The sequence below is a fragment of the Rhinolophus ferrumequinum genome, chromosome 10 (assembly GCF_004115265.2).
Source record: "Rhinolophus ferrumequinum isolate MPI-CBG mRhiFer1 chromosome 10, mRhiFer1_v1.p, whole genome shotgun sequence".
NCBI lineage: Eukaryota > Metazoa > Chordata > Mammalia > Chiroptera > Rhinolophidae > Rhinolophus > Rhinolophus ferrumequinum.
In genome coordinates, this window is record NC_046293.1 from 21,552,678 (window position 1) to 21,567,827 (window position 15,150).

The following is a 15,150-nucleotide window of genomic DNA, read 5'->3' on the forward strand; positions in this document are numbered from 1 at the left end:
ATCTACAAATCAGTCTAATAAACTTCCCTAAAAACAAATCGCTGGGCCAGATTTCAAAGATGACAAAACCAGATGGCCACAGTTACTCTCTCCCTTCTCTCATTCTTTAAAAGGAGGAAAAAAATTCCAACGATCATTTTGACAAGCCCCTGGGAAAATGGCTAATTGCCACATCCTCTTCTTAAGATGTTCAAGAGGGGAAAACCTTTACTGCCCTACCTCACACTTTTCAACACTGTTTTCTTCTAAAAAAGGTAGGAATTTGTTAAATCTTAAATCTAGCTTCATGTTGTTCTTCATTTTTCAGAAAACCCAAATAAGCTTTGAATGTATTTTATTTAAGAGCCCACCTCTGCTTTCTTTCAGTAGACAGAACATCAATCTAGTTAAAAGCAGTTAATAACACAAGGTTTAAAAAAGAAAGAAAGAGAGAAAAATGATTTAATCCTTTCTTACTCTCTTAATAGAGCCTTGTACTAAGCATTCCTGGAAGCCAGGACACTAACCCTCCTTAAACACTTTGTCAGCAACTAGAGAACAACTTCATTTTAAAGTGAAATGTTTGAAAATTATGTCTTCCTTAACTGCCAAGACTGAGTTTGGTTCTCGGATTCATTTCCCTTGTAAGGATATATGACATCACTTTCTAGAAAGCTCCTTATAATGCTCCCTGGACTCTACCAAATATCTTGGATGTTATCAAAACTTGGCAGTTAAATCCAGTACTGCAAATGTGAAAATTTAAATGTAGACAGGGAAGAAATTTCCCTCCCCAAATTTGTAACTTGTATGTCTTTGGAGACATTCTGATAATGACTTCAATTAGATCTGGCTGTGTAAAATCTCTGTAGTTAACCTTTAAAGTGATGGGCTACAGCCATATCAGTGTGCAATGGTATAAAGCTGTTTTGCAAAGGTTGGGATGACACAAAATATTTATAAAATATAAATGGTAGGGTGAGGCTAGCTGTTTTATTTTTAAAGAAGGTTAAACGAAATCCTTTGACAATACTCTTTTCTTACCTATACAGTCTACCTCATTTTATTGCGCTTCACTTAATTTCACTCCACAGGTGTTATGTTTTTTACAAATGGAAGGCAAGACCCTCCACCAGCAAAAAGATGACAACTCGCTTTATTGCTATACTTGCTTTATTACAGTGGTCTGGAACCGAACAATATCTCAGAGGTATGCCTGTAGTTTCATTTTTACAAAACATAAAATTATTTTACTCAAGTGATATTAGAGGGAGGATAGTTAATTGCTACATTTAGCTTGACTTACTTCATTGTTGTTGCAAAAAAAAAATAGATTTATTATATGGTTTGGCCTAACAAAATAGAGAATAGGGCCAAACAAAAAGTTTTTCCCAATTTGGTAAGTTAACTAATTTTTTTTTGAGATTGTTTTTTGCAATTATTAATGTTTGGAAATGGTTCAGAAATGAAGACATGTAGAAAATTGTTTTGGAAATAGGTAAAGTTATGTATTGATGCTATATAGGGCAGTGGTTCTCAAACTTTACTGTGCAACAGAATCCTAGAAGACTTGTTAAAACAGTTTGTTAGACTCCGTCCTAGAGTTTCTGGTTCAGTTGGTCTAGGGTGGAGCCCGAGAATTTTCATTGCTAAGACATTCCCAAGTGATATTGGCGTAGCAAGTGGTAATGCTGACCTTCATTTGTGAACACTGATGTAGAGAACTGAAAACCAGCTTAAGTGTCTCTTTTCCATATATTATTCGGATATGTTTCACATTTGTTTCCCAAGCTAAGTCACTCGCTAAGTGTGAATCACAACAAAGACTTTCTGGCTCCATTCCCTTCTACTCTCTCTGTCCAAAGTTCAATGACCTTCAAATTCTACCCTTCAAGGGCCCCCTTTCCCAAGGCTGAAGAGTAAATTCCTGATGCTACAAGAGATCGTTTCCCAAACTGCTCATCAGCACACGTGTCCCTCAATATTTTCATATATGTCTTGTGATAAAGCTGTTCTATGGTCCAAACATTTTGGGATACACTGGTTCAACTGGAAAAAAATATTTATAAAAACTATTTTATGTTACATTTTTATGAAAATATATTTTTTTGTATTATAAAACCGTTTAATTTTAGAACTTCTCAGAGCTTTTAATATGTAAATGTGCATTGTGAATTTCCAAAAGGGAGGTAAAGTACAGGGCATTTCTCAAGTGGATTTGATTGTGGAATTCTTTCTCAACTCCTCTTCCACACCAAGCACTAGGGAATATATATATATATATATATATATATATATATATATATATATATATATATATATATATATTCCTATTTCCAAAACAATTTTGGAGACACTTAAGAGACTCTTAAGCTGGTTTTCAGTTCTCTACATCAGAGTTCACAAACGAAGGTCAGCATTACCGCTTGCTACGCCAATATCACTTGGGAATGTCTTAGCAATGAAAATTCTCGGGCTCCACCCTAGACCAACTGAACCAGAAACTCTAGGACGGAGTCTAACAAACTGTTTTAACAAGTTTTCTAGGATTCTGTTGCACAGTAAAGTTTGAGAACCACTGCCCTATATAGCATCAATACATAACTTTACCTATTTCCAAAACAATTTTCTACATGTCTTCATTTCTGAACTATTTCCAATCATTAATAATTGCAAAAAATTCTCAAAAAAAAATTAGTTAACTTACCAAATTGGGAAAAACTTTTTGTCTGGCCCTATTCTCTATTTTGTTAGGCCAAACCATATAATAAATCTATTTTTTTTTCAACAACGATGAAGTAAATAAAGCTAAAGGTAGCAATTAACTATCTTCCCCCTAATATCACTTGAGTAAAATAATTTTACGTTTTGTAAAAATGAAATTACAGGCATACCTCTGAGATATTGTTCGGTTCCAGACCACTGTAATAAAGCAAGTATAGCAATAAAGCGAGTTGTCATCTTTTTGCTGGTGGAGGGTCTTGCCTTCCATTTGTAAAAATTATAACACCTGTGGAGTGAAATTAAGTGAAGCGCAACATATATATATATATATATATATATATATATATATGTATTATTTTTTTTTTTTTTGGCTAGGGAATATCTGTTAACCACAGTGTGGGAAATGCTCTTATTTTATAATTTAATTTTATTTTACAAGGTTGAAAAAAAAGTCTATATTACAACCTCGGGAAAAGGCAAATTGACATGCCAAAGGCATGATGTATGAATGTTAAATCAATTTATGAAAGTAAGTACATGCACTCATCCATTATTTTGATTGTATGAGACTTTTCCTTTTTTCTTTCCTTTTTTTTAATTGTGATAAGGACGGATAATGTAAGCTCTACCATCCTAATTTTTAAGTGTAGAGTACAGTGCTGGTAACTATCGGCACCATGTTGTAGAGCAGATCTCTAGAACTTACTCATCTTGCATGACTGAAATCTTAATACCTGTTGAACAGCAATTCCTCATTCTTCCATCCTACAGCCCCTGATAATCACACTTCTACTTTCTACTTCTGCATTGGGCTATTTGGGATACTCCATATAAACTGAATCATGCAGTATTTGTCCTTCTGTGATTGGCTTACTTCACTTAGCATAATATTCTCAATGTTGATCCAGGTTGTCACACCACTTCTTTCTTGTGGTTGAGTAATATTCCATTGTATGCATACACCACATTTTCTTTTTTCATGTGATCTTTTCTCGATCAAATAATTTACTGAGTGATATAAAGAAAGAACCCATGGTTCCCAGCCTCCGTTGATCATCAGGCTTTTCTTGCTCTCACCACCTAAAATATCCCTATTTCTCCCCCCTTCCAATTTTTTTCCATTACTGTTCCTTTTTTTGTTTCTCATGATTATGTTATCTTATTAATTCCTAAAGTGATTTATATGTTTATTACCTGTTTCTACCACTAGAAAACAGCTCTTTATCTGTCTTGTTCACTTCTATATCTTCAGTGCCTAGAACAGTGTTTGGCACATCATGTGCAGTCAAATATTTTTTGATGGAAAGAATAGATCAATAAGGTAATCATCTCAGTTCTAACTATGAAATCTTTATTATAGTAATAAAAGATATAGCAAGAGGAAAGGGTGCTCTTTAGCAGCTTTAGATGAGGCAATTAGAATAATCTTGATTTCTAATGGACTCATTCCAATCTAATGGTATGAAGGGGGAATTATTGATGTGAAACTCAGGATGCCATTTTGTAGGCACAGTTTTATTATGATTTTTAATATTTACTAAGGGATCAAAAAGACATACAATTATTTTTTAAATGAGGCAAGCATATGAAAAATACTTGGCATACATGTAGATCTTGGATAAATATCAATTTTTCTCTCTCTCTAACTTTAAAAAACCTCTGAAAAGGATGCTTCTGCTTGCTATATTATAAACTTCTTTGACTTGGACAAATCTAAAAAGCATCATTAACAGTGCTTTTTAAAAAAGCACACTTGTTCTAGTAAAAGAAAGCTTGTGTTATATATTTGCATTTTGTATGATAATAAAGTGTTCAATATGTGTAGAGCATAAATGTTGCTAATTTATGGATCCTGGTAATTTTAGAGGCAGGGGAGAAGGCTGAAATATATGATTGTTGGATATTACAGTACATAGATTCAACTTTGCCCAACAAAATAAAAGAAAGTCAGAAAACATTATTTTTAGGGGGAAAGGATTCATCCAGGAATCCAAGAAGATAATCGTCAGGTCTGTAGGATATAACGTGATTTGAAATTGCATTAAAAATTTATTGTCTGTTTCCTGGTATTAAAATGGAAAGAAAAATATTTATATCTCACTTCACCAGGCCTTTCATGTGGTTAAAATTTTTTTTTCTTGTTTAGGTTGTCTATATCCGGTCTCTGGTCTCTTCTTTTCAATCTTCTCATTATCTCCCTGTAGGCGTTAATGTTTGTTTTCACTTCATGCTTTTATCCTTATTAGTGGAAAAAAGTGGGTCAGTACTACTTCAGTTTGTCTTCACTTTCACCCTTCTGTTCATTCCTGAACTAGCTTTTAGCCTCTGGAAAAGAAGAAAGTGAAAACATACAGAAACTGGGCCAACCTCTCTGCAGCCCTCCTCCTTGAAGAAAACAAAACCTAAGCAACTGCGACAGTAGTTCCTCTCCGTTCTCACAGCATTTTGTATTTCCTTTCTCATAAAGTTCAGAGTTTTATTATAATTGTTTATTGAATATCTTTCATCCCAACTAGACTCTCAGGCCTTTGAGGACCTAGTATATTGCCAAGAATATAACATAAAGAAATTTGTAGTTTAAATGAATAAATGCTGCGTGCGGGAAAGACTGCTGCACTGGTACCCACCACCCACACACACAATAAAGTTGGAAAGTTGCAGCAATCAGTATACTCAAGTGTGGGTCCTTTGACATCAACTCCAGAAAACCAGTGGAGAACTGTGGCATTGGTATCTTGATTACATAATTACTAGAATAATTTAAGCAAGAATTTTTGTTTTGTTTGGGGGTAGGTGGGGAGATGATGAACGGGCTGACTTATTCAGATAATTTCTTGCCCAGATGCTGCGGACAGACACTGCCTAAACTTCTCACTCCTGTGGGGTCTTCTCACCCTTCCCACCCTCCTCTGACCGCTTCAAAATACAGGCAGAGTAGACTAAGGCCCCCACCTCGGGGCGGGGGTTTCCCGGGGATACCCCGCCCCGCCCTCTAGGCCCCGCCCCCTCCGCTGCCGCCGGCAGGGGTCGCGCTGCCCCCAGCTTGCCGCTCAGGCGGGGGTGGGGAAGGCTTCGGCGGCCGGTCGGTTTTCTTCGCCGCCGCTGGTTGGATCGTTTCAATAAAAGTCTTTTTTCTCTCTCGCTCTCTCTCCTCCCGGGAACAGGCGGAGGCGTCAGTCTGCAGCCGCCGAGTGAGAAAGCGACGTACACGCAGCGAGCGAAAGCGGCCGCCCGCGGTCTCTTCAGCTTCTCGCCGTCCGGCCCCAGAGAGGAAGGAGTCCGCGTTCGGCCGGGCAGCCTCAATCAGGCGTCGGCGCCTCCCTGCCCGCCTCGCTCCCGCCCGGGATCCTCCGAGGGGATTAGTGGGACGCCCGCGCGGCTCGGCGGCACGGGAGCCATGTTGACCCGGGGGCTTGGCAACGCGTAAGGGACCCCGCGGCCCCTCCCGGAGGCTCCGGACCCTCGGCGAGAGCCGGAAGGCGGCTGCGGCGGCGGAGGCCTGCCCCTCGGAGGCGCCTCGGTCTGCCAGCTGCTGGGACCCGGACCTGCATCCGGTCGCCGCGGGCGTCGGCGGAGCAGCTTTCCCTCGGCGCCGCGCCTCGCCTCGCTGCGGGACGCGGCCCCCGCACTTGCTGGTGAGTTGGCTGCGGGCGTCGGCGCGGCGCTTTCCCTGATGCCCCGCTGACCCCGGGCTGGAGGGGCCGGAGAGAGCTTGGGACCGAGGGCCGGGGCGGGCGGCTGGTGGGGGCGCGGGAGGCTCAGGCCCGGCCGGGAAGTTGAGAAAGGGAGGCGCGGCTCAGGGGGCTCGCGTGTGCTTGTCGCCCCTCGGGTCCAGCGAGGACGTCGGGTCGTCAGGGCATTTCCGGGGGTGGGGTGGGGTGTGGGTGTCTGTGGGGATCCTTCGCAGGAGGCGCCTGCAGCTGCCGCCGCCTCCGGTGCTTGCTGCCGCTTTGGTCTCCGGGGGAGGCCGGTCTCCCCGCGAGGCCGAGGAGGGGGAGAGCCTGAAAGTCCCCCACGACACAAAGGTCTCTCGGCGGGGGTGGAGCTGTAGGCGCGGGCGGCGCAGCTCCGAGGGAAAGGAAAGGACGCGGGTCCGCTGGAGGTGGGCAAGGGGGCGGCGGCCGCGGCGCTTCTAGCTCCTTGGAGACGCCGGGGGTGTGCGCGGGTGGGGCGCGCGGAGGAGGGGGAGGAGCAGCCCTCGCGTGGGGCTCGGGCGGAGACAAAGATCGGGGCAACCTCCAGCTGGAGGGTCACACCCATGAGTGTTGGTCTAGAGCAGAGGTGGAAGCACTGTGGGAAACCCTAGGAATCCATGGGGAAGGGGAGGTGGGGGGCTGCCAAGTATTGTCTCCGTCGCAGTCGCTTTCCTCATCGTTCTTGTGCCGCATGCTTTTGCTCCCCAACTCAGCTGAATAGCTCCAGATTGCCTCCCTCTCATCACCCCCTCACTGCCACATTGACTCTCCTGTGGTTTTCCCCTCGTTCTCCCCCTACTTTTCACCCACTCCTTTTCGGGTAAGCAGTATTTTTGCCTTCTGCTGGAGAACGTTTGCTAATGACAGGATGCCTGAGCTAGTTCTGACCCTGAACTGCCTTGAACTCGTCTCTCTTCCTCCTACCCTTTCCTTTCTGGGATCTTAGAATGTCACATGGGCATTAACAATTAGCTTTTCTTCTGCAGAAAGGGCAAAAGCGTTTCGCTGAAATCTGTGGCGCTCGTCCTGTATGTACATTAATATGTCCACCAAAAGCTACGACGTTGGTCATGGCTTATCGCCTCTTTAGTTAGCCAAATTAATTTTCTAGATTCAAAAGTGGCCAATTTTGTCTGGAGTTTTGGCTATTTCTAGGGTCAGCAAAGTGTGTTCCTAGCAGACCTTCTGTCACTTATCAGGAAATGCTTGACTTAAAGACGGACAATTCTTTCCTCAAAGTTTGCTGATTCTTGAAGGATTTAAGAGGTGCTTGTGTAAGGAGGTTAGAGGAACAAATCTGAATTACTGTATTTTAGACTTGTTTTGTTAACCATTGGGCAGAAGAAAATGAATGGGATCTTCAGATCTTTGATGCCTTGAGTAGAGGAAATCCTCCCTTGAAGCTAGAAATAAGGTTCAACCAAATTTTAAGAAAAAAAAATTAGTCGTCTTATCATGGGTTTTGTTCTTCTGTGAGACTAAGTAGAGGGCTTAATAAATGTTGGGATGTTGTTTTGTTAATGAAGTCATTTTGGTCTTTGTAGTTCTAACATCTGTAATTCTAAGATTGTTACATAAACAACATTTAGAACAAAAGAAAAAACTGGCTACATTTAAGGAATATTCTTGTTTTTATGTTATGAGAAAGCATATTGGAGTATAAAAAGTGCTATCCTTTTATCTGGCAAACTATCTTATGGGCCAGAAACACCAACAATTTAAGTGCTGGGCCTTAAAATAGCTGAGTCTTTGAATTTAAGCTGTTTTAAAATTACTATGCAAATATATTGTTACTATTTTTACAGCGAAAATAAAAACATTGAAATATGAATGCAAAGAAAATATAAGTAAAGCCTGTTTGATGTAGGGATGTTACTGTTGATATTGTGTATAAAGACAGTCATATCTTGTTGCTTGCTACCCTTAAAAGGTTGACACTGTAAAAATTGTTAAAGGGGTTTAGGAATCTGAACTGTGGACTTCCTACACACACTGCCCACCTCCTCCCTCCCACCCCCGGTAACATAGTTTGGATGTCTTTGTGAAATTAACAGGTCATACTAATAATCCATGTTTTATATAACATTTATCAAAAGGCCATATTGAGGATATTGATTTTTTTGCATATTTATTAGTGTCTACTTAGATAATCGAAGTTTAATTCTTACTGGAAGGAAATCTACCAAAAAGTAAAAGATTTCTGTGTGGTGGGATTTATGGGCAAATTAAAATACATTTCTGTATTTTTCAAATTTTCACAATACTTTTATAAATCAGGAAAAGAAGTATATGAAGAATTGAAGTCTTGTTAATAACCTAATTTGCGTGGTACTAAGAAGCTTCTATAAAATGTGTAATTTATTGTCATCCTTGGATTCAGTTACAAAAAAGTATCTTTTAATGTTAGGTATTTGAAACAGTGCACCCTGCCAAGTGTACTCTGGTTACCAGTAGGAAAAAGAGATAGTATAGTAAGGAAAGATGAAATTGGAAGAACACAAACAATATATGGTAAAATTTGTAAAATCTTGTTCTAATAAGTCATTGGTTTTACAAAAAAACAGGAAAATTAAATTTTATTTTCTTTGTAGCACAGAATAGCTGTGTTGACCAAGCAGATTTTAATGTACATATTTGTTGATATTTTTAGTTTTCAGATATTGGTTCAGTCCTACAATTATGGTGGAAAGAGATGTTATATAAAATATTTTATTCTGTCAAGGCTTTTGTTTTTTCCCTAATTTTCAGCAATAGTTACCTCCTTTCCCTTTACTGGTAAAACTACTAATTAAAAAACTGCAAATATTTCATTGAGAACAATGGAAGCTATAATGGCAACAGAGGTAGATATTCAATAGTGTGAAGATGATGGTGGTGTTCCTTAATATTAAAACAAAGAAATTTGTGAACACAAAATCTTTGCCCTGGTATTTTTTCATTATTGTCTAATGCTGAATATTTATAAGGCACTACATTTTGAATCATTATTACTGATCTCTAGTCTTTATAAAAATTACAGCATCATGTTATGTCATTCTTTCATATAGCTTTTATACTTCCACGGTGGACATTTACTTCATGAATTTATTGCTGTATTGTAAAAAAAAAGACATGCCAAATCCAGTTTGTTTATAAAAATATTCTTTAGAGTATTTTATCTGTTTTAAAAATTGCCTCCTTTCATATATGCGAAGGAAGAATAATTTTATATCCTTTGAATTTTGACTAATTTTTGCTTAAATTTTTACATGGATCAAGTTATTTAAAGTGCATTTTATGAATTGGTTATGGCATTTTGCATTTTAAATGATGAAGGTAAAAAACAGGTTTATGACATTTAAAAATGAGGTTTATTTAGTATTTGTGAAGTAAAAAACTGCCTACAATGGAAAACCTGGTTAGCTTACTAGCATTCAACCTATAATGTTGGTAATTTGTTTGAACTGTTTGGAAGAGGACCTATTAAACTGGCTTTTTTTTTTTTTTAATAAATTTCTATGAGATACTTACAATTAAGCCAAGAATGCTTACTGTCATTCATTAGTGGATTCTTTGTCATTATTTTGCTTCCAATCTTTTTTAGTTGGTAATTACTTTGATATCTGCAAAATATTGACCTGGAAAGAGGTGTTGCCAAGGGCCAGAAAAATGTATTGAATATATCTGACTGTAGCTTGCCTTTTCTAGCCTGTTTTCTTTCCTCTCTATGTTGGCCAACTTGGAAAATCAATGGACATCTACCAGTGAATCTAATTGGTGGAGTGCTACTATAAATAATGTTATATTCTGCAGTAACATATACTGAATACTATATTTGAGGTGGTAGATGTACAGATCCATAGCATATTGCAGTGATAGAAAATTATCTTGCTTTCCGAAGTCTCCTTTTTAAAATATATTTTGATACAAGCTATGTGAAAGAATCTTAATTAATACCTCTTTTGCTAGGTACTGGGCCAAGTGTTAACTTGTTAAATCCTCACAATAATTCCATCCTGATGGAATTAGATATTGTGCCTGTTTTTCAAATAAGGAAATGGAGACCTTATTTTAAGTAATTGATTTTCTCCAGGGTCCTACCTCTATGGTGAAGATTCCTGTTTAGGCATTGAAACCACTACCGTATAGTGAGTGAGTGCTTCCATGGAGGATGTGATGTTGAAAAGTCAGTGTTGAGTGTCTGCTGTTGAGAGATTTAGAAAGTGGTGAATTAAAACGTTCATCAAAATTAGATTTAAATTCCATTGGGTTAGTTTACTTCATAAAAAAATGGACCTACACAAAATGTTTAAGGGAGGACATTTTTATAGCTGAATTAAAATCAAGATGCTAAAAAGATATTTACAATATTTGTAGATTTATTTTTAATCATGGGTTTATCAATTAGAGTTCTTTGGACATAAAGTAAAATGAATATGGGTGCTGAAAAGCAAAAAAATATATATATGTATAGCTGGCCTTATGATACAAGTATATTTACTTTCATTTTTACTTATGTGTTTATTTATTTTTATTTTACATGTGTTAAAATTACTTTGAATTACTTGAACATATGCCATAAAAGGGAATACAGCCCACATGCATTCTGTGTAGGTTGCTTCAGTATTGGGTGAAAAATTTGCCTTAAGGTAGATAAATTTTATGTCTGTATGTCTATACACATACAATTGCCTATTGGTTTTTGGTTTTGGTATTGCTTATTTTAATTCAGTAAAGTGTAAATTTTGGTCTTGTGTTTTTATTGATATGTAGCTATATACCACTGAAAAATGAAAATATCAGACCAGGTTGTACTTTTTTGGTCATAACTTTTTATATTGAAAACTGACTTTTATGATATAAAAATTGCAAATTACTATTGTTAATATGTACTTTATCTCCTATTCACATTTAAAGAACAAAATTTTATTGACCTGACCTGACAGTAGTCCATTGAAGTGAAAAAGAATGAAAGATTTGCTTTCTTTTATTTTGTTGCCATAAAAGTTAATTTAAAAAAGTTTGTCAGCCTTTTAATAGCACATTTTTTGTGTGTGTGCCCTAGTTTCCTTTTATGCCCTAGTTAATGTAAATACTTTCAAGAATACTCTAAATTTTGTATGCATATTTGTAAAGAATGGGAAAAGGACTCAAGAATAATTTTTCTTTCACTGTATTCCAGGTTAGTTACTAACTCACTTTATTCTCAAATATATATTGTAATACTGCTATTCTTACAACTGATGGTTAATTATTAGTGTGTGTTAATGTTAAATACAATACTAACCAAGTTTGGTAAAAATTGATAATATTTGTGAAAATTATCAGTTAACAACATTGGGGCTCTTAACACTCCAATTAGGGGCATTATCCTTTAAATTAGTTAATGTGTATTTTTAAGTGTTGTTTTTAAAATAGACTTTTTTCCAAAGGTAATATAATTCCAGATTTTAATAATTGTTGATTTGTACTGCTATTTCTGGTGGAAAGAGAGCTTTTCTTTGATTTTTGAAGTAAATTTTGGATTCCTTAAGCAGACTTTAGCCCCTTGAGCCTGTCTTATTGAATTGTTTTTCAGAAATGATCCTTTATTTATGGCTTTATTTTACTTAATAAATTTGATATTCCAATTAATTCAAGGGTGTAAGTAAGTACTTTTTAAATATTTGTTGTGTCTAGGTATTGTGTTAGCCATTATATATGTTATAAAAATATACTGTGTTGATATTGTAACGTGAAATAACAATATTGGTTGTCTGGAATGTTCTGTGGTTGGCCCTCTTCTCATGTTTTACGTGTTCTTTGGATAGTCTCGTTCATATTAAGTGCTTTGTTTTTATCATCTACATGCTGATGATCTCCTCATCTTTATTTCTAACCTAGACCTCTTTTCTGGGTTCCTTCCTAGCTGCATCCCAGATACTGCTTCTTAGTGCTCCCTTACTGGAGCCAAACTCTTTACTATCCCTGCCTCCATTCCAATCACAGTCAATAAACCACCATCAGCTTAGTTTCTGAAGCCAAAACATTTTGCAGTTCTTATGTTTTTCTATGTTCCCCTCCCTTAGTCCAGTCACACCAAATCCTGTTAATTTTATTTTCTAAATATCTTCTAGATTTCCCTTTCTGTTGTCATTTTCATATGTCAGGATTTTGGAATGCCTCATCTGAATTAGCACTTCCATTTGCCCCTTTTAATCTAAAATTATATATTGTTTCTTCTATACATGTCTTTTTACCCCGTTGTCTTCCATTTCCTTTCCTCCCTTTTTCCCTTCAGGATACCCATCCATCCATCCATCCATCCATCCATCCGTCCATCCATGTCTGAAGTATCTTACCTGGTTAGGACACCAAGATGAGGAGACTGTTGTGTTGATAGTGCAGTGCTGTGACACTTGGAGAGAAATTCTCATTTTTCAGGATAATTGTCATTTCCTCTGAAGTCTTCTTTGACCCATTCTGACAGAGTTATAGTGATTCTGCTGTAGCATTTATGTCTACTGTAGTATTAGGTTGGTGCACAAGTAATTGTGGCTTTTGCAATTTTTAACCTTTTAAACCCCAGTTACTTTTGCACCAACCTAATACTTAACACATTGTATAGTAATTATGTACAAATCTCTTCCATCTTCATGGGCTTTGTGCTTCAGAAGGACAGTGCTTTTTAAATTTCTGAATTCCTCCCCAATTATTTATTGTTTAATTGAATGGATAGATTGATGAGATTAGGGGAACAACACTGAATTAGTGAATTAGGGTCATGGCCTAGAAAGAGCCAAGTATTAATTCTGATAATAAAAAGCCATCAGAAGTTTTGAGTATTGGAGCTACTTGTAGGCGGTATTTGTGTGAGAGTAACCTGGAAGTGGTTTGTAGGCCAACCTGAAGGGGCAATAATTTGACATTACTGGTCCTAATTTTAATTACATGTGAGCTGTACTAGTTATGTTTTAGACAAATTAGAAATACAAAATTACAAATCTATATGTAAGTAAAATACCTATTTCTAAAGGTCTAAAAACATTGGTCGGTATCAAGAGTAAAATTTCATCCTTAATGAAATCCAGCTCTTTCGCTGTATAGTACTGGGCTTAAATGCATTTACTGTACAAAATGCATTTAGAGTACAAAATTGCACTCTAACAGATAGAACAGTGCATTTAATGTCATTCCTATCACCCTGATAGTTTATGTATACAGTTGACCAGGAGCTTTGTTTTCATTGGGATTACTGTAATAAAATAAAAAGTGCTTTATGGTCTACTTTTTTTTTTTTTTTAAAGATTTTATTGGGGAAGGGGAACAGGACTTTATTGGGGAACAGTGTGTACTTCCAGGACTTTTTTCCAAGTTAAGTCGTCGTCCTTTCAATCTTAGCCGTGGAGGGTGCAGCTCAGCTCCAGGTCCAGTTGCCGTTGCTAGTTGCAGGGGGCGCAGCCCACCATCCCTTGCGGGAGCTGAACCGTTAACCTTGTGGTTGAGAGGATGCACTCCAACCAACTGAGCCATCCGGGAGCTCAGCAGCAGCTCAGCTCAAGGTGCCGTGTTCAATCTTAGTTGCAGGGGGCGGAGCCCACCATCCCCGCCTCCACCATCCCTTGCGGGACTGGAGGAATTGAACCGGCAACCTTGTGGTTGAGAGCCCACTGGCCCATGTGGGAATCGAACTGGCAGCCTTCGGAGTTAGGAGCATGGAGCTCTAACCGCCTGAGCCACCGGGCCGGCCTTATGGTCTACTTTTTAAATTAAAGACGTTTTACTAAGGTTTTTAAATTGTTATAGTAGGTGTATTATAAGAACTAGATTTATTTTAAAAATCATATTATGGCTTGATAACTTATTTGAGATGTGACATTTAAAAGTGAGTTTTTATAATTTGTGAGATTTGGTGCTTTTTCATATTCCTCAACTTATTATATTATCTTAAAATATTAAATTTTTTTTACATCAGTTACATTTTCAAGATCATGATTTATTTTCCTGCATTTTATCGCTCCAGGAACAGTGGAGTCTGCATTGAACTTTGCAGTAATTTTTGCTTTTAAGTTTGTGAGCATGGATTTTTTGCTCTTCTACTTTCTCCAAATATTATTTACATTTCTATTTTCCTCTGGTCCCTTTTCTTCCCAAGAAGCTATGAAATGGTTGACATTTTTATTTTAGCTATATTTTTTGAAAAAATATGCAACTCTCATTTCTATATATAAAGTTTAGAATTGGTTATATGTTTTTTTCTTTTTCCACAAAGACTTATTTCAGTAACAAGTGATAACCATGTGCTCTTGAGCTATAGTTACTTAAACTCTTAACAGCCAGTTTCTTCTATAAAGTTAGGAGATGCCAGAACCTACTTCATAGGGTTGAGGGAATTAAATCAAATGACACATGTAAAGCACTTTGCAAAGTAACTTGCATGTAGCACTTAACAGTTAGCAATTATTTTTGTTACTATTTAATATAATGGGAAAAACTGCTGGTAATAGTACTAAAATTGTTTAGCCGATTGATTCCTTCAGCTTGATGAATGTCTAAGTGATTCACAAGGACAATTGAATGAAAATAATCTCTTTGGCTTTTAAAACTAGACATCCTAGATTTTCTAATATGCCTCCCTGCTCTCACTGAATTTGAGAATCAAAGTATTAGTGAGTTAGCGTTACTAACGGATGGATGTTGCATCCTTTAGGTATAATGGAAGGAGGGAGATAGTATAGTAGACTAACAGACGAAATAATGTAGGACATTTATTGTTTCTTATCTCATGACCAAT

The 15,150-nt window shown here is 37.6% G+C and overlaps 1 protein-coding gene across 2 annotated transcripts in view; it reads left to right on the forward strand.

Moving 5' to 3' along the window:
* The first annotated feature begins 5,777 nt into the window (after positions 1 to 5,777).
* Positions 5,778 to 15,150, forward strand: part of CDK17 (cyclin dependent kinase 17) — a 90,646-nt gene continuing 81,273 nt past the window's right edge. Inside the window, exon 1 of one of the 2 annotated variants that reach the window (XM_033116325.1) lies at positions 5,778 to 6,338. The gene's annotated coding sequence lies outside the window, so the exon portion shown is untranslated. The remainder of the gene's footprint in view (positions 6,339 to 15,150) is intronic. The other variant, XM_033116323.1, reaches the window with a different exon arrangement.